The sequence below is a fragment of the Triturus cristatus genome, chromosome 9, assembly GCF_964204655.1.
Source record: "Triturus cristatus chromosome 9, aTriCri1.1, whole genome shotgun sequence".
NCBI classification, from domain to species: Eukaryota; Metazoa; Chordata; class Amphibia; order Caudata; family Salamandridae; genus Triturus; species Triturus cristatus.
Genome location: NC_140592.1, coordinates 39,964,953 through 39,992,597, shown reverse-complemented (window position 1 = coordinate 39,992,597; position 27,645 = coordinate 39,964,953). Strand labels below are relative to the sequence as shown.

The 27,645-nt window shown below is 44.0% G+C and overlaps 1 protein-coding gene across 6 annotated transcripts in view; it reads right to left on the bottom strand.

Moving 5' to 3' along the window:
- The window catches only part of QRICH1 (glutamine rich 1), a 308,643-nt gene extending 281,263 nt beyond the window's left edge, over positions 1-27,380 (bottom strand). For 2 of the 6 annotated variants that reach the window (XM_085624338.1, XM_085624342.1), the window contains exon 1: positions 6,326-6,461. The gene's annotated coding sequence lies outside the window, so the exon portion shown is untranslated. Of the gene's footprint in view, positions 1-6,325; positions 6,462-21,899; positions 21,969-27,187 lie in introns of those variants that run through there. The other 4 variants (XM_085624337.1, XM_085624341.1, XM_085624340.1 and 1 more) reach the window with 4 other exon arrangements.
- Positions 27,381-27,645: the final 265 nt, after the last annotated feature.

Below are 27,645 nucleotides of genomic sequence, written 5' to 3'. Positions count from 1 at the left end.
TTGTCGAGGCCATGGTTGAAAAAAAATGTTCCCAATGGCATCCAAGCGACGCCCATCACGGTCAGGTTGAGAGGTAAGCGGTGACGAGGGATTCTTTGAGCGACGTTGTGCCGCCTAGGTGATCACGGAATCCGGCTTTGGCTGGGATACCAGGCAAGCGGGAGAAGAGTCCAGAGCCTTATATTTCTTCTCCAACCGCGGGAGAACTGCCGGAATTGAATTTGGTGTTTATCAATTTTATACCCTCATTCCAAATGAAGTCAACTATGGGCACGGCCCGAACCTGTTTCTGCGGCTGGGTTTTAAAATCATATCGAAAACAATCCTCCTCTCTCACGACCATTGGGAGATGAAATCGCTGTGCCGCCCTTTCCATCAACTGATGGAAACCTGTAATATCAACAGGAGGAGAATTCACTGGTGACCTCGGAGGCGGAGAAGGCAAATTGATCTGGTAATCGTCCCAATCGGCCATAGTGTCATCGTCATCACCCAGGAGTTCACCATCTTCTGTATCCGGAAGGACGTCAGCGTCACCCCCTGCAGGAGGTACTAGTAAAGGAGCGGATGGTGTTGGTTCCGCCGGCGGCTGAGGTGGAACTGGAATGTTTGGAGGCGCTTCTCGTGGAGAGCCATGGGAAGAAGATGGGAAACGGCGATTGTAATCCTCTAGCATAAATTGGAAATTAGAAATGAGGGATAATGGCAACTGAGCCATCGGAATCTGCGCAGGAGGTTCCTCTTCTTCCTCCTGATAGAAATGGTCCTCCTGGTCCTCATCTTCGAAATCTTGACATTTTATGAAAAAGTTCCGATGGAATGCGTGCCGCCCGGAATGTGGTATGAATGTCATCATCCGAGGCAGAATCATTGTCATTGCCAGAGGGAAACAGTTGTGGCGGTGGTTGAGCGGCCGGTGGCACTGTAATGGACTCCAAAACAGCGTGACAACGCTGTAGAAGCGAATCGTCGATAGGAACAGGCGTTGGCGTAGAAACAGGCACCAATGGAAGAGATGCAAAATTTGGCGTGGACGAGAGACCTGCCGTCGACGAAAGAGCCAACGCCGTCGACGAAGCCACCGTCAACGAAGCCACCACCGTCAAAGCCACCACCATCGACGAAGCCGCCGTCGATGAAGCCTTAGTCACCGACGGCGACCTCTTTTTCTTGATCGTCGAAGATTTAGACGAGACAGCTTTCAAGGAGACACAAACTACCGTTGACGAAGATAGCGTCGACGAAGCCGGCGTCGACGGCATAGGGAACCTGCTGGAAACCGTTGTCACAGTCGTCGACGATGTTGTAGAAGCAGCAGATTTCATCGACGGAGTGACCGTCAACGAGCCCGTCGACGGTCTGGCACGTTTATGAATAGAAACATGCGCTGGGAGAGCCACAGATGCCTGAGAGCGAGATCTCGGGGGCGTGGGCGTAGCAGCATAGTGTATTGGCACCTTAGTAACCTCCAAAAGGTGAATCTTCCTCTTTTTAAGAAAGGGGAGGGCAAGTCCTGCACACTGCTACGCTTAGAAGAGGCTCCAGTGCGTGTAGAAGCCACACTTTCGGCATCAGAGAGAGGATTATCTGTAACCTTCAACTTCTGTAGCCACAGAAAGAGGTGGCCCTCTCTATCCTTTAGAGTCTTCTGTGAAAAAGTCCTGCAAATTTTACAGTTGCCTACCTGATGGTCAGGGTAGAGGCAGTATATACACTTTTTGTGAGGGTCCTCTGAATAGAGCCTCAGCTTCCCACAAGAAGCACAAGGACGGAAAAGAGACTTCTTACTTGAAAAGTTGAAGAAATCCAAAACCAGAGAAAAAACTGAGCAGAGCTCAGGGAGACTCCCTTCACACGACGTGCGGTAGAAAATCTGAGGGCCTGAGCCTCTGAGGAGAAGGTTCTAGAGGGTGCTTGCGCCTGATTGGCTGGAGTTTGGACTATAAAAACGACATGGATATGTCAGTAAAGTGATTCCTTTTTTTCAATGCTTTCCTATGTGTCAATATCCTATGGTACTTTTGACTTGGTATGTTATTTTAAACTATATGATGTTTATTTATATATGTATTTTATTCTTATATATTTATGTATCTATATACATGAGGCTTATTGCTTTTTTATGTACCGTGGGACTCCCACTTCGACGATGGGGAATATTCAAGCATGTGAATCTATGAAAGACACCCCAATACTGGAGAATTTACGTTATCCTTTTTTCCCCCAAGATCTTATGAGATGGACTAAAATACGTAGTCCTAGAATCTGTGCACAGCGATCATAATTTGTAAGCAATCTCGATGCATTGTTGCTTTTTTCAGGTTGCGATTAATCCACTAGTGCTGGTCTAATTCGGCAACAAGAGGGTGCTAATGAGTAGGTCTAAAAATGAAAAAGATAAATTCCATTCTGAATTACTGCCTACTTCCTGTGTGGACTTAAATGAGGACAGTAACAGTGGGGCAATAACTGCCAGCTTTGAATTCATCTGAGAGCCAGGAGTTTGTATACCATCCCACAAAATACTTTTAAAATTAAAAAAGTGGTTTGACTCCAACTGCTCAAAGGCTCTTGCCACATATTGAAAGTGATTAAAGCATCTCTCAGAGATCCTGATTTGGTGCATAGTCGCAGAAAGGAGTACAAGAAAGCTTTATTGGCCCGGAAAAGAGATACAAGGGAGGAAGACTTTCAAAATTAAACTATTGTTATTACTCTTAAAAAAACAAAATGTTCTAGCAGAATGTTAATCAAAATTACTTTGATAATTCTCATGATACCTGCTACTGAGGATTACACGGTATTGAGATACAAGATAAACATTCCATTGCACTGAACGCTCCTCTTTCCTTCCTCTCTGGGTTAGATATAGCTGTGGAAAACAGACGCTATTAACAGATGTCCGGGTGGGAAAGCTCAAGGGCCTGATGGAATACCTGTGGATCTCTTTAAGGCAAACATGCATTTGTGGGCCCCCCTTTTGACAATTTTTTTTAAGGCCATGCAAAGCACTGGACCGCCTAGAGCTTGGTCACATGCGACCACTGTGCCCATTTTCAAGAAGGGATACAAAGGGAGTCCCCAATGTTATCGCCCCAAATCCATAATTAGTTCTACAATAAAAATAATGGGCAGGATTTTATTAGTGCGATTACAAACCTGGGTCAATAAATAATATGCTCTCTCAATTGCACTTTGGCTTTCACACTGGCCTTGGGACAATTGAGCAATGTCTCAACCTTTATCTCTTGATAAATATACTGCGGCCAAGGAAGGGAATCTACAGCTAACTTTTATGGATCTCAGTTCGGCGTTCGATTTGGTCAACAGATCCACACTCTGGGGTATTATGACTGAAAATGGGGTTGGGGCTAGCATTGTTATTTTCTGGGGGAACTACACTCTGAAGTAACTGCAGTGTACAGTTTGGCCCAGCGTGGAGACAACCCAAGCCTTTTGTCTAGCTAGAGGTGTAAGCCAGGGTTGCATTTTGGCTCCATTTCTATATATAACAACAGCCTGGACAAACACTTGGTTTACTCTAACAGTGACTGTCTGTGGGTAGGTGAGCGCTGTGTCCCAGCGCTGATGTATGCCGATGACAGTTCATTTAGCCAGGACTGCAACTGGCCTTCAGCGCATATTGGAGTAGTTCTGCTTTTTCATGGCTAACCTTGATCTCGCAGTTAATTGGATCATGACGCACATTATGATCTAGGACTTACATGGTATATGGAGCTGAGCACACTGGAAGGGGAGGGGGGGAGCAGGGGTGGGAAGGCACTACTAGCTAGGCTGTTGGGGAGCTTGACGGATTTGGGAATTATTCGTGATTTGATATATGGATGTAAAGATGTTATTTGTTAACTAAAACAATAAAAACAAAGTTAAAAAAAAATAATTATGATCTAGGGCTCCTGGGGGGAAAAAAAGTTAGCTCTTTCATTGTCAACAATAAGAAAAGGAGTGCGGTCCATTCATAACTGTATCTTGGATTTTGTTTGACGATAGGGGCCCACTGAAAACCACCAAAGTTGCGGCTCTTGCAAGAAGTACAGAGGTTGACTTAGCTTCACCTCTAGATTTGGCAGCAGACCTACGTGGGAGCTTATGACAGTTTAGAATACAAAGTGTGGCTAAAACTTTACCTATGGGGCGTTAGGGATAACCTACTGCTTCAGAAAGTCGAGAATGGTTTCATTAGAAGACTGTTGGCTGTACCAAAAACTACATCTACCCATATTTACCACTTCGGTGTAGAGCTAGATTATAGCAATGACCTAATCAAATTACAACAGCTCTTACTGTGGCTAAGGATATGGAATAAGGAGACTTCCTTCAACTGGTCAGTTGACTGCCTTAGACTGTGGCTTAATGATCCCTTGGCTGCTGTATACTTGCAGTAGCCCGATTCTATCTGATCTGTTTATTAAACCAGAAACTTTTTCTCCAGTTTTTCAATATCTCTGAAGGCAACTTTAGTGATCATGTGTTGCAATGCAATATTGCATAGTGTTTCTGAGAAAACGAAAGTGTTAACTTATGATTTGATCTGTACTACTCACGGTATTGAACCTCATCTTATCTGGGTCTCAAACAATACCATATATTTCTGCTGACCAGGATGAGGTTGAATATCGTACGCTTATTGGCGGCCAACCCATTGCAGGGTACTTACTTTAAAAATCTGCCCATTTGAGTGTTTCATAGACTATTTACCAAAATGTAATGTGGAGGTAAAATTATACCTTTCCCAACAAGTAGTATTGCGTTGCAATCTCAGGTCTCATACTTTACCAAAATGCTTGACCTTGGGTAAATCATACGCTTTTGGGCCATAATCTGATGATACTGCAAGGGACAAATAAACACCAAGGGATATTTACTCTACAGGATCCTGGCATGTTTTTCTTCACAAATTAAGGGCTGTTTAACTGTAGGGTCTCACTTTTCCCCATCAGTAGATCTAAAGGCGAATGTGTCCCTGCAAACGGCCAGGATCTCGCCTGTACGGTAGCTTCTCCCCCCAGTCATGCAGTAAACAATTGCTTGCTGCAGACAGGCATCTCGTATCAGCTCATATATAGGGCTGAAAGAAGAAAAAATGATGCTCTTCGGAGGAGGATCACATTCTACCCTGCAGATGCCTGCAAACCCCCCCCCCCCACCCCTCCTCGGATGTTCATGTGAAGGGTCATGCTCTGCACAGCTGGGGCCTACCCTTTCCACTGTGGACCCCTTCCCTGTAATTGGGGGGGGGGGGGGGGGTGAGCTTCATGATGCGCATCGGAGGAGGATCCCATTCTTCCATGCAGATGGATACCTGCACTCCCCAGGGTATTTAGGTGGGGGAGGTATGCTCTTCTCAGTAGGGGCCTGCCCTCCTTTCAACTGTGCTCCTGAGGGGAAGGGTCCTCTTCCCTGTAAAGAGGGAGCCCTTTCCATGATGCTCTTTGGAGGAGGATCATATTCTTCCCTGCAGGTGCCTGCACTCCCCGGGGTGTTCAGGTGGAGGGGGGGATGCTCTTCTAAGTAGGGGCCTGCCCTTTCAACTGTGCGCCTGGGCGGAGGGGTCCTCTTCTCTGTTAAAGGGGGAGGGCGCCCTTTCCATGATGCTCTTTGGAGGAGGATCTCATTCTTCCATGCAAGTGCCTGCACTCCCGGGGAATTTAGGTTGGAGGGGGTGGGGGTGGCGGGGGTATGCTCTTCTCAGTAGGGGCCTGCCCTCCTTTCAACTGTGCTCCTGAGGGGGGAGGGTCCTCTTCCCTGTAAAGAGGGCGTCCTTTCCATGATACTCTTTGGAGGAGGATCATATTCTTCCCTGCAGGTGCCTGCACTCCCCGGGGTGTTCAGGTGGAGGGGTATACTCTTCTCAGTAGGGGCCTGCCCTTTCAACTCTGCTCCTGGGCGGAGGGGTCGTCTTCCCTGTAAGGGGAGTGGGAGCATGATGCTCTTTGGAGGAGGACAATATTCTTCCCTGCAGGTGCCTGCACTCCCCGGGGTGTTCAGGTGGAGGGGGCATGCTATTCTCTACAGGGACCATATACTCTCAAAGTCCCTCGGTGGGAGGCCCTGCTTGTAGTGGTGTAGGCAGATGCATGTGCATCTCTTGCAGTGCCTATGGATGCCCTACCATACCCCTCCCTCTTCACAGCTGTCACTGTGGTACCAGGAGTCCCAGGAGCGCGTGCCGCCCGCGCTCAGCCCCCGCTGCTGCGCGCGCCCGCAGGACAATGGCCGCCTCTCTTGGACGGGGCGGGGAAGCCACCTGCGCAGCAGGATCCCTTCCCCGTGCAATGCTACCCAGCGGTGCCAGCTGCCCTACCTCCGGAGGGGGCCGCCCTCCCGGCTGCCATCCGCGCCCTTTAAGAGCATTCCAGGGGTGGCGCGCGACGAGAAGAAAGGACGGGGCGCGAGGCGACGTCACTCATTCACTGTCAGCGGCGCTCGGCCCTGCCCAAGCCAAACCCCGCCTACCAACAAACAGACGCCATCATGGAAAGAGACAACAGACAACGCCCGGCATAACTCAGCAACGCAGCCCTGAGCTAGACCGGCCGTCCTTCGAAAGAGAACAGACCCGAAAAACAACCCCAATCGTTCGTAGAAAATAAGAACTACACGCCAATCACGTACATAGTTAAAACAAGCCAAACCCACAATGCAGCCAGTGTACAGCAAAGTAAACATATTCTGCATAGACTTTTCAAGACCAACTAATTCAGTTTCAAGATTCTTATGCACGTTTACGCACCGCCTGCTCAGAACAAGTACTGGCAATCACAGGACTAGCTTAGAAATGGAAGCGCCTCTAGGGTCATTGATTTTTTTTTGTTGCATATTTATATAGAGCGAACTCGACCCGAAGGTATTGGAGCGCTTTACATAGCACCCACCGTATTTACATTACACGTTCAGGCACGGGGAGATTAAGTGATTTGCCCAGAATCACATGATGTGGACGCGACCTCGAGGCTCGAACCCTGGTTTTCTGCACCAGAGGCGGCAGCGCAACCGACGGACCACATCCTCTCCTGGATTTAGGTACCATCGCGAAAGCGCTCTCTCATCTTTGCCATAATGCATCCAGATATCCATCCACCGACACCTTCTTACACCTACCCTCTGACATAAATCCAATGAAAGCACCCACAAACTCAACAACATACGCATGATAAATTAAACATGTCGAGGAAAGAAAATATGCTGCTGTCTAGACATAGGGGAAATCTGCTTGCAAAACTAAATTGAACATAGCAACTTTGTCCGTTTTTCAGAGGTACTGCAAAAAATAGTCTATCGTTGTTTTAAAGTTCAAGCATAACTGCCACATTTAAAACAATGTTTTGGCCAACTTGGAATATGGCAAAATAATTATATAGTATGGAAAACAGAACTTCATAATGGTCTCCTGGTCTAGAGGAAGCAGCCACATAGGATGTGGCACAATGGAGGCTAAATGACCGGCAACCAAGAGACCCTTTATCACTGCCTGGAAAGGTGTAGTATGCTATTAAGAAAACTTGAAAAAAAAGTGGGGAAGTAAAGAAATGAAAAGGGAGGTATAAAAAGGAGAAAACAGAAAATGAAAGAAGAATAAGTGGCCAACCACAGCCATGCCATTATCAAGTGGATGGACATGTGTTTATAAAACGCTGTCATTCGCAGGGCAAGAGACCAATGACTGATGTGGACCGAACAATTATCCCATGGAGTTTGCAATCATGGATGGAAGCAGAATGTAAAGGACAGCCGGACCAATGACAGAACAGACGAGGCACAAAGGACCTCTAGGTATTTATATACATATGAGTGTGTATTCATAAATATATGATATAGATGTGTATATATCTACACATATAATATGAATATTGAATTCCTAGCATTTTCCAGAGGTGGTAACCAACAACAAGGTCCTTCTATACAAAGGTAATCTGCGACACTTTATGCAACAAAATATCTATCTGTAGGTTTTACTACAGAAAAACAACAACCTACCCTATTTACTTCACCATATGCTTTTCACAATCAACATGTAAACTCGATTGCACTGATCATAATTTTTCATAATAAACTGATTAGACCTATGGCATGGGAATTATTTTTTACCTAGTGAACCGATCAGGGCTCTAGCGGTCATTGTTGGCTAGTCACCATAACAAACGCAGCCATCCTGTACTAATATTTAGCTTCCCCACAAAGCAACCATCAGCATACAATCAGTCATACAAAATTTAAGGCAAAATGCTCTCTTTTAAGATAGTCTAAGCAGGATTCTGACACTGCAAATCTTCCATGCTCACTTCAGGCATACTTAAATAAAACTACATATATGTACAAAACAACAGTTCTGAAGATACATAAAACAGACTGCATTCAGGATGATGGTTACTGAGCCTAAGTAGAGAGCCCAGATAAAGGACATTAAGACATGAAGGGGGTGGGTGGAGTACATTTTTGATATAACTGATATAGAAGTTATTATAATTGTGTTAAATTGAGAATCAGACCCTGTTAAAAAAGAAGTACTGCTATTATGTATCCTATTAAGACACAGTATTGGAATAACCAGTAAAATGCCAATAAAGAGGTTATTAAAAGAAAATGTACAAAACTACAGTTTGCCACAACATATACTGTCTCTCTCAATAGGACATAATGAGAATCAATCATCACAATGAAATTCTACTCCCAGGGTTTGTCAGAGTGGGTGACCAATACCAAAACACTTGCCTACTATGGTAATGGAGATTACATGAAAACAATACCTTTCTATGGCTTGTAACATAATATGATAAGGAGCCACTGTTGGAGGCCTATTGACTTTACCATATGCTTTTCACAATAAATAAGCCAGAGTAACTGCCTTTGTAATGACTTTTCATAATAGACAGGCCAGAACTTTGGTATTGGCATAGTTTTCCCTGTGCATCAAGCAAGTCTATAGCTGTTATCATTGGCTTATGACGATAACCATCTCTGGGCTACTATATCGAGCATAAGCATTCTTACAAGGCAACCACCAGGCACACAGTAACCAAATTGCAATTGTATATAAAAGTACAGCTGGCCAAACAAAATAGTATCTCTCCTAACAAGGCTTAACAAGAACTCTCACAGTGTAAATTGTATATACATATGTTGGTCAACGGGAGTAACCAGCACCAATAAATACCCTGGCCCACTAAGGCAATCTGAGAGATTCCATGTAGCAAAAAAACTTGACTGTATGGTTTGAGTCAGAGCAATAACAATCCATATATTAAGGTCTATTGACTTTAATGTATGCTTTTCATAATCAATACTGCCTTTAGCATAACATTTCATAATAAACAATCAGGCCTATAGCAGAAAGCATTTGCTTGTCACCATAACCAAATCAGCCTTACTGTACCGAGTATAAGCTTTCCACTAGGCAGCCATCTGGAATACAGTCAAAAGTATATATAAAAAAAAATAAGAACAGTTGGCAAAGCAGGATTCTAGGTCTCCTAAGAAAGCCTCACAGGCATTATTGTAGTACACATCTTCTATCTCCACAGTTTATTCAGGTAGATCACCAACAGTGTAATGAGAATAAATCCTTAAAGCCTATCGTCTCTAACAAATGCTTTTCACAATAATTAGGTCAGGCCTACTGACTTGGTCATAACGTTTTATAATAAAGTGATCAAACGTGTGAAATCTGGCATGACCTTTCCCAATGAACGTTTTACCCTTTACCATTGGCTTTATACCTTATCCAACACTGACATATTAAAGTACACATGGCCCGGTAATTAGCATGCATACAGTTTTAACATTACAAATATGCAGAAAAATACACCTTATAAAACAATATATACCCCACTCAAAAGAGTCTAAAAAGAATCAACGCAGAAAAAAAAGCAGAGTTTGTCTGAGTGAGAGGCCAACGCATACCCCCTTGCCTATTATTACACGAATCTGTGAGATGACATGTAACAAACTACTTTACAATAGCCTGTAACACAATGCGATTACAACCAACTGTTAAAGGCTTGCTGGCTGTAGCAAATGCTTTTCATAATTAATGATGTAGACCAAATGCATTTGTCAAAATGCTTCTTAATAAGCAGACCCGACCTATGGCAGGAGACATTACATTTTCTATTGCTTCAATCAGATCCATAGCTTGTCATCATAACCAACTCAGACCTACAATTTTGATCATAAACCTTCCCACAAAGCAACCATCAGACACACAGTACTAAAATAAAATTACAAAAAATTACAGTTGGCTTAGCTAAATATCATCCATCTTAAAAAAGTCCTAAAATGATTCTCACAGAGCAAATCGTCCATAGACATGGTTTGTCATATGGGGTAACCAACACCAAACCCTTTATCTACTAAGGTAATCCGTGAGATACCATGTAACAAACTACTTATCTGTAGGCTTTACTACAGAGTGATAACAAATCACCCTCACATGCCTGTTAACTTGAACATATACTTTTCCCAATAAATGTCAGGCTTAGTGTCTATCATAACTTTTTATAATAAACAGACCAGGCCTACGCCCATGTTCATTGTCTTGCCACCATAGCCAACTCCTCCCTGCTATATCGAATATAAGCTTTATCATAGCCAAACAAGCATTTACAATGCAATGGTCTCGGCATTGTTAAAGTTAGAGCTATTGGCATTGCTCATGACATTATTTTTGTTTATGTTTTTAAAACCTTTAAAGAAACGGCATTGTTATTTACAATGTCAATAGCTTAATCACTCTCAAATGCGAGACCTATTGCATTTGCACCCACACACAGAGCCACCCACACACACAGAGCCACCCACACAGAGCCACTCACATAGAGCAACCCACACACATAGTCACCCACAGAGCCACCTACACACACACACAGAGTTACCCACACACAGAGCCACCACGCATAGAGCCACCTATAAAAAAAGCCATCCACACAGAGCCACCCACACAGAGCCACACCCACACACAGAGCCACACCCACACACAGAGCCACACCCACACACAGAGCCACACACACACACACACAGAGCCACACACACACACAGAGCCACACACACACACAGAGCCACACACACACACAGAGCCACACACACACACAGAGCCACACACACACACAGAGCCACACACACACACACACACACACACAGAGCCACACACACACAGAGCCACACACACACACAGAGCCACACACACACACAGAGCCACACACACACACAGAGCCACACACACACAGAGCCACACACACACAGAGCCACACACACACAGAGCCACACACACACAGAGCCCCCCACACACACACACACAGAGCCCCCCCCACACACAGAGCCCCACACACACACAGAGCCACACACACAGAGCCACACACACACAGAGCCACACACACACAGAGCCACACACACACAGAGCCACACACACACACAGAGCCACACACACACAGAGCCACACACACACAGAGCCACACACACACACAGAGCCACACACACACACACAGAGCCACACACACAGAGCCACACACACACAGAGCCACACACACACAGAGCCACCCACACACAGAGCCACCCACACACACAGAGCCACACACACACACACACAGAGCCACACACACACACACACAGAGCCACACACACACAGAGCCACACACACACACACAGAGCCACACACACACACACAGAGCCACACACACACACACAGAGCCACACACACACACACAGAGCCACACACACACACACAGAGCCACACACACACACAGAGCCACACACACACACAGAGCCACACACACACACACACACAGAGCCACACACACACACACACAGAGCCACACACACACACAGAGCCACACACACAGAGCCACACACACAGAGCCACACACACAGAGCCACACACACAGAGCCACACACACAGAGCCACACACACAGAGCCACACACACAGAGCCACACACACATATCTAGACACATACACATTGATTTTGGGAGCCAAAGCAGAAGTGGCACCCACTTCACCTCCTGTTCAAATGTTCTCAACACAAACTAAATTGTTGCTGCTAAAATCAGGAATTTAGTTGCTGACTCACCTGGGCATCCTCCAAAATAAATTGACGCCGGGACCCCGAGGGTCTCACTTAACCCGGACAGGAGTGTAGGGTGGGTGGGGTGTGGGAGAGCCCAGGAGAAGGGGGGGCCGAGAGTATGCAGCAGCGCTGAGACGAGAGAGGGCGAGGGGACAAATCACCCAAGCGGCAGGCCGCAGATTCTCCTGGAGCAGACCCATCCGTCAGAGCTGCGCGTCACGGGGTAGCTTCGGCCCGCCATGAACACCACCATCTTTAGTCCGAGGAGAGGGAGCGAGCGACAGGGGGAGGAGAGCGAACAGCACCAGCCGAAGAGGACAGGGGGAGGAGACCAGAGCAGCAGCCGGACACAGGAGCACCGAGGGAGCCAAGAGCAGGGGGAGGGGACGAGCACCAGCCGGGCCGTGGACGGGGATGACGCCATGAACACCACCATCTTTCTACGAGGTCAAGCAGAAATGCCTCGGAGAAACGCAGCGTCATTTTCGGATTCGGGGGCGTGTTTTTCTTTCTCTCCTCTTCTCATTGGCTGGAATGTTTACATTCCAGAGGAGAGAAAGAAACTAAAAAACACGCCCCCGAATCCGAAAAAGACGGGGCTTAAATGGACAGACACCCCTCTCCTCCAATGGCTGGCCTCCGTTTAGGAAGCCAGCCAATGGAGAAGAGGGGCGGGTTCAAGCCCCACACTAAGAAACATAAGATCTCGCCGGCGAGACTGCGCAAGCGCAGCCTACGCAGGCCGAGACCTAAAAAAGCAATACAAGCAGGGGCCCGAGAAAAAAAAAAAAAAAGGAGGGGTCCAAAAATGCATTTCTCATGTTAGGTCTATGGGCATTTTTTTTTCTTTTAACACAACTACGGCCCGAACCTCCCAGAGCCTAATATTGCCCCAGGGACCACCACCTCTACGGGGATTTTTTTTAAAACAAAGAATGCAGGGGGCCCGTAGGGCCTCCCCCACTGCCCCGGGGACCACCTTATGTTTTTATGAATGAGCCCGCCCATCCCCAGGGACCGCCACCTCCCCGGGGCTTTAATTAAAAAATAAAAAAAAAATAAGAATAAATAAATGCAGTGAGGCCGCCCGAACCCCCACGTGGACAACCACCTCCCTGGGGAAAATATAAAGAAAGCAGGGGGCCACGTGGCAGCCCTCATGACCCGCTATTTGGCAATGGGGATGGCAACTCCCCTAGGACCGGCTCCTGCAATATCGCAGGGTGCCCACCCACGGGACATTGTTGATCGCTGTGGCTTGGAGGAAGCACCAAAGGTTACAATGACGTTCTAGTTAGGCTCAGGTTTCCCTCGTACAAAACCAGTGAAATTCAGCCATTATAGTTTGTGAGGTAACTATAACTCAGGCCCCCACAATACACTGCTTATGACCTCAAATATTACATCACTCATGACATGATCAGTGACTAAGTGTTGTTAAAAAGTTTGTGTTAAATCTATATACCAAGGTGTATTGGTGAATCAGTGGGTGTAGGAGTGCCTCCGGATGATTCAGTGGGTGCATGACAGACTGTATAAGTGAGTGATTAGGTGTCTCAGTGAACATATGGGCGAGTGACTGTGTGAATGTCTGTATCTGTCAGTTGGTGACTAAATGGCTGTATGGGTATGTGAGTGGGTACATGAATTTCTGTATGAGTGAGTGGTTGGTTGTCCGAGTATCCCTATGGGTGTCTGAGTCTGCCTGTATGGTTGAGTGATAGGGTGTGTGTGTGTGTGTGACTGCCTGTATGGTTGAGTGATAGGGTGTGTGTGTGTGTGTGTGTGACTGCCTGTATGGTTGAGTGATAGGGTGTGTGTGTGTGACTGCCTGTATGGTTGAGTGATGGGGGGAGGTGTGGGTGTGTGTGTGTGTGTGTGTGTGTGTGTGTGTGTGTGTGTGTGTGTCTGTCTGTCTGTCTGTCTGTCTGTCTGTATGGTTGAGTGATAGGGTGAGTCAGTGGCTGTATGGGTTAGTGTGTGTGACTGCCTGTATGGTGGAGTGATAGGGTGAGTAAGTGGCTGTGTCTGTGTGTGCCTGTATGGTTGAGTGATACGGTGTGGGTGTGTCTGTCTCTGGATGAGTGGATGTGCCAGTGGTATATGGGTGAGTAACTGGGTATGTAAACTGCAGTATTGGTGAGTGATGGGGTATATGGGTGGGTGAGTGAATGTGAGTAACTGTATGGGTGGGTGAGTGAGTGCATGTGAGTGTGAATGTATGAGTGAGTGCATGTGAGTGGCTGTATGGATGAGTGTGCTTGTGTCAGTGACTATATAGGTGAGTGAATATATGTGTTAGTATCTGTATGAGTAAGTATGTGGGTGTAACTGTATGGGTAAGTGGCTGTGTGATTAACTGTATGGCTGAGTGATTGTGTGAGTAGTTCTATGGGGCTTGACTCAGTGTGTGAGTGTCTGTATGGGTGTATGAGTGGATATGTCATTGGCTGTATGAGTGAGTGGGTGTACGAGTGAATGGATGTGCGAGTCTCAAAATTTCAAAATCATAAACCATAAAATTCTTAATCTGCCCTTCTCAGAGGAACCACCAGAACTGTGGAAGGTTCATTCTTACATTGCTTTTAAGAAAGGATTGAAAAACTCCTATTACACAGAATAAGTACCAGTGTAAAAGGAATACTGTTCTAATTCCAACACTGTTCACATAAAGGCTGCACTTAAAACAAATCTCTGTGCACCGATTTTTTGAATCAAGATAAAGAGTGTTCTCCTCTCAATCGGGATACACTTCCATGATAGTACTTTTTCCAACCATTGTTATTTTATCTAAGAATAAGTCTCAAGCAGGCCTATATGCAGATAAATACACTGTAATGTTGGACAGCATTAAAGGCATCAATGTGCTGCATTAAAGGATATGTTGTATCTTGACTCTAATGTTATTCTTGGCCTGCCAATGGAATCTTGGTGTAATGACATAAGATGGAATGTTGGGAGTCAAAAGACACAGTTGGCTGGGCTGAGCAGCATGGTCCCAATTGTGATCTTACAACTATACTGATGAAACCTATCTGAACCACTTCTACCTGTGTGGACTTGATCACTACAAATACGTCTCCAGCAGGCCTATAATGCAGATAAATACACTGTAATGTTGGGCAGCATTAAAGGCATTAATGTGCTGCATTAAAGAAGTGTCTCTTTGACACCTTGTATCATTAATATGAACCTTAAAATGTCTGTTCCAAGTTGAACATGTAAATGTGTAACAGCATATAGTCCAATAAAGCACTGCTCATAACTCTTGTCTTCTTTATCAATTGCACAGCGTCCCAACATAGACTCGACATGGCCCACACTTTAAAAACCTCAAATGACATATTCACACTTATTGTGCTACTTAGCTGTACCAATACATATTTAGCATTGTGTCCACAGTATCAGAGCTCCCTTGTACAGATTGCAGTCTCCACTCCGCTTCACCAGTCATCATTCAATGCTGTGTACTGCACAGTTACTGGTAGTCATGTAAAATGGTCTCACCAAGCTATGCTCGGATCTCCTCCAGTAGCTCTCAGGGCAGAACACAGGCCCACTGGACTGCAGCAACGGAGGAACGGTCTTGACATAAGGTAAGGGATGGGCGCCGCAGAAAGTGATTGTGTTCTTAGCCCTTAATCTGGTAGCTTCTTTTCTCACATAAATCCTACAATAAGGTCTGCTGTGAGGTCTATGCTTGTGTCCTACAACGTGTTCCTATCATATCTACAGTCATAGCTAGACACAGAAAATTGCGCCCTCAATGGCTCAGTACTGCTTCTTAAAGATCTTTTGCCGCTGATCACATAAATCACCAACAGCACCATGGGTCAAGCGAGGCTTAAAAAACAAAGTTCACAAAGCTGTCGCTTCAGAAGTGGGACAGCTGGAATGTTGAGGTTGAATGGGTGCCATGGGGAAAGAAAAACGATCCAAGCCAGCAGAAACATGAAAAACAATGCTAAAATTAAATAAAAAAAAAAAAAAATCTTTGTAAAATAGATTACATCTCTAAAGCTATACAGGCTCAAAACACCACCTAATAATCAAAGAGAATTTGAACCGCTAACCTAACTCAGTGGAATAGAACGCACAGGTATATTGAACACTCTGGGGTAAATGAAATAAGCATTGGTAAAGCTAAGTGTGCATTTTTTTACATATTATTCTACTTTTGAAAACATATGCAAGATTCAATAAAAATGGCAAATATCGGCACTGGTCAGGCTGCGGTGCCCAAGAGTTGGCAATATGGTGTCACTCACATTGAAAGACATCTGATCGGTAATATGGACTGATGCAGTGGAAACAACATGTGAATGACACCAGAACAGTGGATGAAGAGGGCGGAGGCTGGTGAGACAGCTACTCCTGCCACTCTGCCAGACCTAAAAATAAGCTTATGGGATGTTAAAGACAAACTGGTGTGTCTCTGATGACACTGCAATGGCATAGGAGCTGTACCTGGTTATGCTTGTTTTTTTTCTGTTTTATTGTTATACGATCAATGGCAAAAAATGTGTGTATGTATACGAACAGAATTTTTTAAAAAAAAAGAAAAGAAACTGGTAAACAACAATATTAAAGGCAAAGCAGAAGATATTGAAAGTCTGTGGCATCACCAAGAGAAATTAGAAAAGGTGTCTGTTGACAGTCCTTAGTTATAGCTAAAGTCCATGGTTTTTCGGGGTGTGCCAAGTGTATGTCTCACACAGATCCTTGTATCCGCCTACCCAGGTTCAGAGTTTCATGGCCGTACTATGTTTAAGCTCATGCCTAGTTTCATGCAAACTAGCAATTTTACTTTGCGAGTAGTTCGTATAAGCTGGCGATAAGTGTAAGAGCCATTTTCATACGAGTTAACGTTAAAACTGTTTCCCCCACATCGAAAGAAGGTGCATTAACATAAAACCCACATGTAGAACACCTCGTGAGCCACGGTTCCTAAATCCGTTTTTGTGATAATTATAGGACGTTTGCGTGAAATAATTTTTACACACCTACCAAAGGAAACTTGCTGGCACACATGAATACTCACTTCGACTATAAAAGCATCTCATTTATTCTCTCAGCCCAGGGCAGACACACAATTAACTGGACATACAATTAGCTACCAACATCCATAGAAGCAAACGAACGACAAGCTCTACTAGCCCCGGGCCAAACAGAAACGACAAACACCATGGCAGCTCCCAAGAGATCGAAATCAGAAGAAAAAAACACTCCTGGCGACCTTTTTATGAGCTATGGAACATAACTATATAATGCACAGAAAAACGTATACGTCACAAACCTACCACCAGAAACCGAAAGGCACGTGCCGCATTCGAACCACAAGGTCGTTTTTCCAGGTCACTGCAATGCATGCAAATCTTACCGTTCATAAAATCCGAGTCGTAGTCTGATAATCACACTCACTTTAAATCGGAAATACGAACTACATGCAGAAACAAACGATATTTTAGAAAACGGGCCATTTCAATTTCTTGAGGACTGTGCAATATTACCCCAAGATGATCGACTCTCCCCACTGATGACATCATTTATGCAGACACTGTCATTGATCAAACTACACACTGTACCTTACGGTTGGGTAAACGTCATGGAATGCAGGGCACACAGATTACGCTCTGGTACAACAGTGCATATATTATATGCACAAATTCATTGCAGTGTCAACTAGGGTAGAGACTTGAGAAATTCATGAAATCACACCATTTTTGAACGGCACAACAGCACAGAATTATCCTCATGATCCAAGGTACAGCATACATGTCTGCCCATGCACTACTTGCCGCCTATACTTATTATGTTGCTCCCACTGGAAGGTGACAGGAGTGCGGAAGAAAATGTTGAAGGAACTAGCACGAAGGTCTGAGCAGCAGAAAAGGTCTCCCTATTACCACTATAGACAGAAAATTCAGACAGAGAGTAGGAGACCTAGTGACCACCACAACCGAAGATTTTGCAGGAGGGGGTAGTAAAAGTCGCAAGTTAAGGGACGCCAATGCGAAGGTAGGAGAAACAGGAAGAGGAGGTAAAGTGACAACTATTCAGAAGCAGAAAGCCTGGCTATAGGGAATAAATCTCCAGCAAGGTGCCACACAAAATGATTACAAATGTGGATTTTCAGAGACACGTATTTTGTGTATCGAAACAGAGGGATTAATTATTCTACTACACCTTCACATAAAAATCAATCTATGCGACCATGAAATGATGTATTTAAGCTGCAACAAAGAGAAAGACGATTCCCTGTAGTGTCTGGATTTTTTTTTATTATTAAAGCTTTCGTTTTTTGTAAAACAGATTTAACTATTCCAGGTAGAGTACCGAAAAAGGATAACGTGCTACATACAGATAAATAACCCAGCTAATTGTTCCTCTTTTTAAAAAAATAGTACAGTTCAGTGGATTCAAGCCTCGGATGCATCAATCTGTCATGCACAAGTTTGAATCTCAGTAGACAACAGGTGATTTTCATCATTCCCAAGTCACAAATTACCACAACTGGCTAACAGTAAGAAATACTTTCAGAATTAGGGAAACGTCCCTCTGAAGCAGAAAGTGCCAAAAAAGTGAATATTTGACATTACTCATACCTGCACATCACAATTCATACTTACTTCGTGATAGAACTTACAATCATCTGTGCCTATTGTTTTAATTCAAACAAATTTCTAAGAAACCATCAGCTCCTGTCATACTCTGCACTGACATGTCGTAGAAAATTATTTGGTTGACAGTTTTCATTCAAAGACATCACTGATTTAAAAACAAAAAAAAAAAAAACACCACTAATTGTAAATATTTTAAAATATATGTCCCAAAATATTTTCATATACCAAACCAGCCACCTCTCCTACCACTTGTTGACCATAACCTGGTCTTTCACACTGTAAATCATTCTGCTGCCTTTTGGCTAGGTTTGCGCTAAAGAAATACCAGGTACATACGTACGCACTCTAGCCATAATCCGAGTCTACATCGTAAACGTACTCCAACATTAATGCTGACCCGAACGTCACCTACAGGGAACATACTGTGAGGTCACCCAACTTTGTTATTAACCCTTCATCAAAACCTAAACCTGATCTCATCCATTATCCTGACCCATCATAATCCACCCTTTAGATTATCATAACCCTAACCATGACAATACCCTCCACCCTACTTTCACAGTAACATGACTCAAATCTTTATTCTGACCCAATTATTACTCAGTCCTTATATGTTAATAGATGTTTTATCTCAACACTAACCTGACCCAAGCCTTTGTCCTTATCATACTTCCAAACATGAACCTTTATTCTTTATTCCCTTCCCTAATCAAAAACAATCTTGCCCAGTGCCCCAAGGATATTTTTCATGCAAACGGTTAACCCATCTAGGAACCCTATCGCTGAACTGGACGACTTCCACATCTATAATCTCCACCCGAACCCTTCATTACAACCCGAATTTCGTTCAAATTTAATTTTCTTATTTGGTTTGTAATTAAATGTTTTTTTAAATGAAATTACGCTCTGTAATTTTATGAGAGAGGTTCTCTGAGCAAACGTTCTCAGAAGTGTGGAACTCCTGATTATGTTAGATTATTTGTCTGTTGCCATTTCAAAGCATGTTCAATATTTGCCCATACTTTAAATCTTTACTGCCGCTAATGAGAGAGAAGCTCATGTCGCCAAGCAGAATGAAGCATACACGGCTAGCTGGAGAAAGCCAGAGAGATGTGCACTGCATCGTGGGGTATGTGAATGATACTGAGATCTGAAAAAGCACAATCCCTATACTCTGACACAATGGTACCACACTTAAGACTATAACACTCATTAATATAAAAAGACATTAAATGTTCATGGCATTTATTTAAAAAAGTATACATGCAATTCATAAAATCAATGATACCATTACATAAGCTTAAAAACACAAAACATAACAAATACAAATTGTCATATGATCCACAGAACTGTTATGAGCCCGCATAACAGAAAAAGATTATGAAGACAATACACTTTGTCATTAATTACGCATCCTAACGGGTCATGTAACCGCTGTGGTTGGTGATTTATATACACCGTTATATCTACTCGCAGTCAACCACAGTTCTCCCTTGGATTGCGTTATTTTAGATGCGTCGACGCGTTTCGATGGTTATTCTTGTGATTCCATCTTTATCAAGACATGTAATAGGCTTTGGGTCCTCCTCTATTTTACAGGGACTGACTGAGTTTTTTTTATTTGTCCTGATACTGGTACTTATTTTCGAAGCCGTGGGTACGTGGAAGTGTTTCTCAATTCGCTTCATGAAGCGAATTGAGAAACACTTCCACGTACGAAGCCGACGGTTTGAGGCCCCAAGGTGACGAAGAATATAGGAGGAGTAACTTGGACCTCCGTCACCTGGGTTGAAATTGACGACTCCACTAAAAGGTGAGAAGTATTGAAGGTGATATGCCATGTACCCACGGCTTCGAAAATAAGTACCAGTATCAGGACAAATAAAAAAAACTCAGTCAGTCCCTGTAAAATAGAGGAGGACCCAAAGCCTATTACATGTCTTGATAAAGATGGAATCACAAGAATAACCATCGAAACGCGTCGACGCATCTAAAATAACGCAATCCAAGGGAGAACTGTGGTTGACTGCGAGTAGATATAACGGTGTATATATATCACCAACCACAGCGGTTACATGACCCGTTAGGATGCGTAATTAATGACAAAGTGTATTGTCTTCATAATCTTTTTCTGTTATGCGGGCTCATAACAGTTCTGTGGATCATATGACAATTTGTATTTGTTATGTTTTGTGTTTTTAAGCTTATGTAATGGTATCATTGATTTTATGAATTGCATGTATACTTTTTTAAATAAATGCCATGAACATTTAATGTCTTTTTATATTAATGAGTGTTAGAGTCTTAAGTGTGGTACCATTGTGTCAGAGTATAGGGATTGTGCTTTTTCAGGTGTAAGCTGTACCCCATTCCCTTCAAAAGACAAGGGGTCTCTCTCGGTTTCTCCGATAAAAATGATACTGAGATGACATGCGTCTTCAAGTACGGAGGCAGGATGAACGCAAAGCGAGTGCAAACGGCCAAAGTTTCAATCTCTATATTAAAAGTGTGTTTAAGAAAAATAAAAACACACACAGTGAGTGCACGCATGGAATCTTTTTTGCAACCAAGGCCCACGTTCCAAGTGCTTTCAGGCTCTGTGCTGCTCCTGTTAGCATCAGCAAAGACTCAGGAACAGAAGGGCATCTTGGTTCCAAATATTAAGCAAGCCCTAGCCCATTCCACTCATTTTACACTGCATTAAAGTCCATTTCCAGTTCTGAAAGGCCACAAGTATGCCCTATTCTTGAATACTAGCACGAAAAAGGTACATATAATTATCACAAGTAGCAACCATTTACAGTTTTTATCCTCGACAAATTATATGATTTAACTACTCTAGTACATAGCTGTACTTTCCTTGACTTCAAATGCAGTAGATAAGAGCCTTTATATGTTTTTTCCTGGTCCATAAAATCCGATGGATCTGTTTCGACAATGTATTCTCTGATGTACACCATACCAAGAAGTAACTGACATTACAGCAGTCCGAATCACAATAGGCTATATAAACATTGTCAATGAGGAAAAAAACCTACAAGTCATGGGTCTGAAAGCCTGAAATCCCTTGCCCCAAACATGAGCTTAAAGAACTCATGTTTTCTTTAGGAAGCAGCTCAAGACAATTAATAGTTAAACAATTAAATCTATAAAAGACAGTTGATTTTCTTTAATGGTTCCATGTTTGACATGTTTTACCTGTAGGGTGTCGCCAGACATCGAATCGGGCATCTGCCAAGAACTTTGATGCATGGTACTGTCTTCAGGTGATAGGCTGCCCCTTCACGGTCACAATTTATTAAATTTCATGAGCAAAACTTATATACATCTACAAATAAATTATAACAATAGTTCCTCAATATCTATACGGAGTGCCTTCAAAAGCTCTAAATTGTTCTACTCTCTTTAGTGATATGTTGACCATAGATTAACGAGTTGACAGTTTATTGCCACCTAAGATCAACTAATCTATACTTATTTGCACCACTAGGGTCAAGAAAGTCAGTAGACTCTAAATTTGGATGTAGATATGCAAATGCGGATTACTCTTGGTAAAAGACACAGGTTAGTTTGATCACAGGACTTGATCATACAGTATACAGAGCCTAGTTGAACCCTCTTATTTATTTGTCCTGGTCTTAAGAGGACCCTCCAAAATATGTAATCCCTGACCCAAACAGAGAGCATACCATCAACACATTAGTACGAACCATGGTTTAAGGTCAACGATGACTTAAGAGCGCCTGCTAGACGGTCTTTATGGCTGGTCTAGTTACCTAAACTATGCTGATGGATTATTGCATTCTTATCATAGGCATCGCAACCCAATAAACCAAAGCCTGTCCGCCTCTTGAGAAATGAAATGGCAAAACGCCGCGATGAATATTCTGGATCAGAAGATATCCAGGGGTCAAATATTTATGTTGTAGTTGTATGTAGTTAGAATTGTTTTGTTAGCTGTGTAGTAGTTTAAAGCATAGCGTTAGAAGGAAAAGAGCAGTGTTTCCGATTTGGGAGGTGAATGAATATAAGAAAAGTATGTGTGTTAATTTCGTATAGTGAGGATTACAATTGCATGAGGCCGACGAAAGGGACGAGTGAGAGCAAACATATGCACATATCATAAATATATACTAAATAATGCAAAGCTGGAATACAATACCATTAGCAAAGCAAATGGCTTTAACTTAATCAATCAAAGGCGAGACCTACTGCATTTTCAACGCTTGTTCCCCAATGTGATCAGCTTTCTATGTTTTCTTTTTTTACTGTGTTGCACATTCATTATCATTTGTTTGCTAGTGCAATGTGAATTATTATGAAGCGCAGTTTTGTTTCTATGAATTTCGTGGATGCCATATTTGTATAGTGCACACCTAGCTTAATTGTGTTCGAAAACCGAATGAATTGGTTTAGGACTGCTCAGTCATTTCATGTCTCCATCTATTCACCTGGGCTTTTCTTGATGCATCTATGTAAACTTCCGGCTTCAACACCATCAAGTTGCTCATATGTGTTTGATCTCTAAAGCACTCCGTATGTCACCTTCTTCAGCTTTCTGTTGCCGAACAGCATTTTATTCCTTTTCTTGGTGAGTCACCAACTTCCATGCCTTTCGCTTTGTTACTTGTGGGCTTGCCAATGACTTGTAAACATCTGTCTTGCACTTCTAAAAGTTCACTGCTCACCCACTTTCCGTTTCTACAGCTTTTTTGCAGGCTTATTTTACAAGTATTTGGTGTCGCTATCCTTCATTGAAATCCCTTAGCACTGTTTTTTAATTTCTTTCCATTACTGTACTATTGGTGCTCGAATGATAGTCAGTTTAGTGGATTTCTACAACTCGCCACATTCACATCCTTTTTCTCCTTTATTGGAGTTTTATATAGAACTAGATCCGAAGGTATCCGAGCGCTTTAAATAAGCACCAGTTGGTTACAGACTGACGAATGTAATTTTTTGTTAGGCACCAGGAGATTAAGCGATATCTCCAGAATCACAGGTTGTTTAGCGTCTCTGCCGGGACACAAACCCGGTTCCCTAGCTTCGAAGTCCACCGCCCTAGCCTTTGGGCAACATCCTCTTTTGGCTGCACGATGCTCTGATACTTACGTTTGAAGGACTGTAATGTTCCCAGGGATGTGGAATTCCTATAGCCTGATGCCCAGGACATATTGTTTGGGGTCAAGGGAAACAAGTTTTCATGTGTATTTTGTCCTTGGGACAAGTAGACCCCACCCCCTGCAGCACAAACCCTTTGGCTGCCAGTTTGCAGTACCACAATATGGCTCAGGGAAGGGCACTGTCTGCAGTTAAGCTAAGATTTCTGCCCCTATGTTAATGCTGTTCAAACTTGTATTTATGGTTCAGTAATTGAAAGCCTTTATTGGTTGGTTGAGTGCTCTAACTAAATGTCGTAAGCTCGGATTGCACAACTGACAGTAGTTTCAGTATAAAAAGGTGTACATGTTTTCAAAGTTTAGCAATATGGGACTATGTGTAATGCTCATAGAATGCTCTCGGATTTTATGCAAATATTCACAGAAGCTGGAAAGCAAGATTGAGGATTCTTTGCTTTCAAAATGAAATGTTCACAAAAAATTGAAAGCAGGAAAAAAAACATTTTGGTAAACTGCTGTAAAATTCAGGTACCATTTCTTTGCAGCATCATTTAGTAACGTCTTGATGCATGCAAGTATTTCCCAAAAATATTCATAATGGAAAATCAGTGTAACCAGTTTCAATAAGATTATGGGAAACAAAAATAAACAAGCCTTGGCAAAGCCAGTAGGTCTGAAATTGGTGGTCAGCTTTTTAGTTTTGTCATTGTGTGACTTGTTTTGACATGGGTTTTGTAAAACATTATTGGTGTGGAAGCTCCCTATTATAATAAACGTTGGCAAAAGCAAAAATTGTTTATGGGCCTCAAAAGGCACACACTGCCACAGTAGCTACTTGCACTGAACAAAACTGCTTTGCATGCTGATATGCTCCTTGAGAAAAAGGAGAGAGAGGCATTCGTGAATTCCCAAGAATTAACAGAAGTAGGTAGGACAAGAAATGGTACTCCTTGAAAATATTTGTGAACTGCATTTTAGCATGAGCAAATCTGCATATGAAGATTTGCTCATGCGAAAATCTGATTGTTTGCAAGTTAATTTCGCCTCCAACTACTTTTTCCCACAACCCTGGGAGAAGGTTTACGTAAATTTCCAACATTTTACAGTATGGAGAAGATTAGAGAAGAGTTGTTGAAAACCCTTAAAACATGCAAGTTAGTAGGTTTGCACAGACTCAAAAGGGCATTCTAACCCTGGAACGATTGCGTACCACTACCTTCAGCCCCAGTATGCAGATCTGCGGAAATGTTGCAACATAAGGGGATTGCAAGTATTCAAACTCTACTATGGTATGATCCCTGGCATAATCAGAGAGTCTATATCAGAGCTCTTATGTAATGAGATTGCTGCCATAATTTGTGCTGCACTACATGGCACCAAAGGGGCAAGTGGATTTTGTTACAGGACAAGTAGATATATGAAGCAACCTGCCCAATGGACAAGTTGATATTTTATCAAACTCCACACCCCTGAATGTTCCAATGATTTCTAGAGCCACACTCTCTGAAGATGCGGCTTTTTTCCTCTACACAAAATAATGTGTCAACCACTCGTATTTTGATGGGTTTTTATGGTACTATGTCATATTTCTATGCTGTCCTGTTCCTTCTACTTGTTTGCATTTTCCAAAGGTTCTCGGTTTGGTATTTCTCTTATGCTATCATGATACTTGCAATGTTTGTATCGTGTGTAAACTGTAGCGTGCCTTCTATGTTTAAGTCTGAGGTTAGCCCATATATTTTGATATCACTAAAATTGTAGGATTAGAATGCTTACATATTGGGGCTTTGAGCAAGCCCCCATGGTCGATTGGTCTGTTGTATCATTTAAATTTGTCTTCAGCGTGCGGCATACGGTATGGGGCAAGGGAACGGCCGACTTCAGCAACTGGCCAACTTCACTGAGAATGAAAGCATTTCTCCTTTCAAAAGAAGTACATCTACATACAAAGCAGTACCCTTCAGTGGCAGTGACAGCTATGGCACTGTGCGCCTTTTCACAGCAAACAATATTTTCGCTTTTAGTCTATTTCTTTTTGACAGATGACCGCTTCCTCAACAATACATTTTCACAAAAGCATGAGAGAAACCTAAGCACTGCCAAAGCCAAAAGGCTGTCTCTCAATTGTATATGTATGCTTTCTATGGCTTGAACTTCAGAGTTGCTTCTTTGCCTGGGCGTTCCCCTCGTTGCCATACATTCTCCATCTACGGTGTTTAACATATTATGGTGGGCTTTTCTAGCTTCCCACTGTTGTCTACTTTTGAATTCTGTGAATTTCCGGACACTTTAAAATTCACTCCTCTATTCTGTGACTATAGCATAATTCCTACTCACTTGACTCCAAACTGATATTATTCGTCATCTTATAGTGTTGAATATGTATAAGTTACTTGCTCATTTGCAAGACAATTATCCACAAATGCATTTCCAACAAATATAGCCAATCGGGTGCAGCATTACTATTTATGTCAATATGCTCACAGTATCTAGATTCTATACTTCCGGCAACAGCTTTTTCGCCCAGCGCTCACGGATCAATACAAACCCCATGCGACCACGTTAATTTTTAGTTGAATCCCGTGGATTACAACATTCCCTACTCAAATCATGGTGATCAGGGCACATTATATGCTTAAGAGTTTCAACCGCCCATCCCTGTTATGTCAGTGTTCTGCATCTCAACCCAGGAAGCGAGCCTTTTCCACTGCATAACTTGAGCACATCTTTTTCTCAATTCAAGGGATTGCAGGAGTTTCCATTCTAGTGGAAGTGGCCACAGCGTGCACACATTACTGCAAGTGCCGATGGCTTCCCCCGAGGCTCCCAGACGTTCTCCCTCGTTGCTTCTGCAAACACAGTAATCCCACTGCAGTCCCGGAGGTAGTCACAAGCATTTAAACCCGAGGTGCACCCAGGACCGTGAGTGAGTGCATGCGCAGGCAGGCCAGGCCCGGTAATCCTTCTATGTCTATGCTCCTGCCCGTCCCAGTCCGCTTTCTACTGACACTGACAACATGTCAACTCTAGGGCCGGGATCTAGAACGCGCCTGTCAGTGACAGGACCTGGAGCTAGAACAGCCCGGAGCAGCGGCCTGGAGCCCCGGCTCTGCAGGCAGCGGAGGCCCCGGTCAGGCAGCGGCTCTCCACCTTTGGAGAGGCCTCTGCCGCCCCGGCACCATGCGCACTCCGCGGCCGGCCTCCCTCCCACCTGAAGACCAAGGCCCTGCAGCCCCCGGTTCTGCCCTCTCCTCCAACCCCACCACGGCCTCCCTTGAAGCTGTCAGTGGCGCCCGGCCCACCCAGAAGGCATACCCCCCCCGAAAGCTCCGCCCGCTCTCGCAGCCACCGGGGCCAGGCACTCACCGCACCCACGCGCTGACCCCCGTGGCTCTCTCCCGTAGGGCGGGTGGCACTGGCCCGCCGCTCTCCCCCGCTCCACCTTTTCTCCGCCGTGTGTTTATTCTTCCCTCAGAGTTCCCCGGGCGCCATCTTACGATCGGTAGGCACTCTCGCTTCCCCGTCCGACCAATCAGAACGCGGCGCTCCGGGGGCGCGCGCCACATCTCGCGAGAGCCCCGCGCCGCTCGACCGACCGGCTTAAAGGGGCTGCGCGCGCCAGGTGAGCCTCTGGGGCCCTCCGGAAGCGGCGGCGCATGCGCAGTGCGGTGAGGACCGGGGCAGAGAGAGTGACCGTCGCTGACCGAGTGCGGTTGGGTCTTACCTGTGGTGCGCCTGGAGCGCCGCAAAACCTCCACTTTATACCATGTATCTCGGCTCCTTTGACAGTGGTGCTAGCTCCTCTGAATTCTGACGTGTCTCGC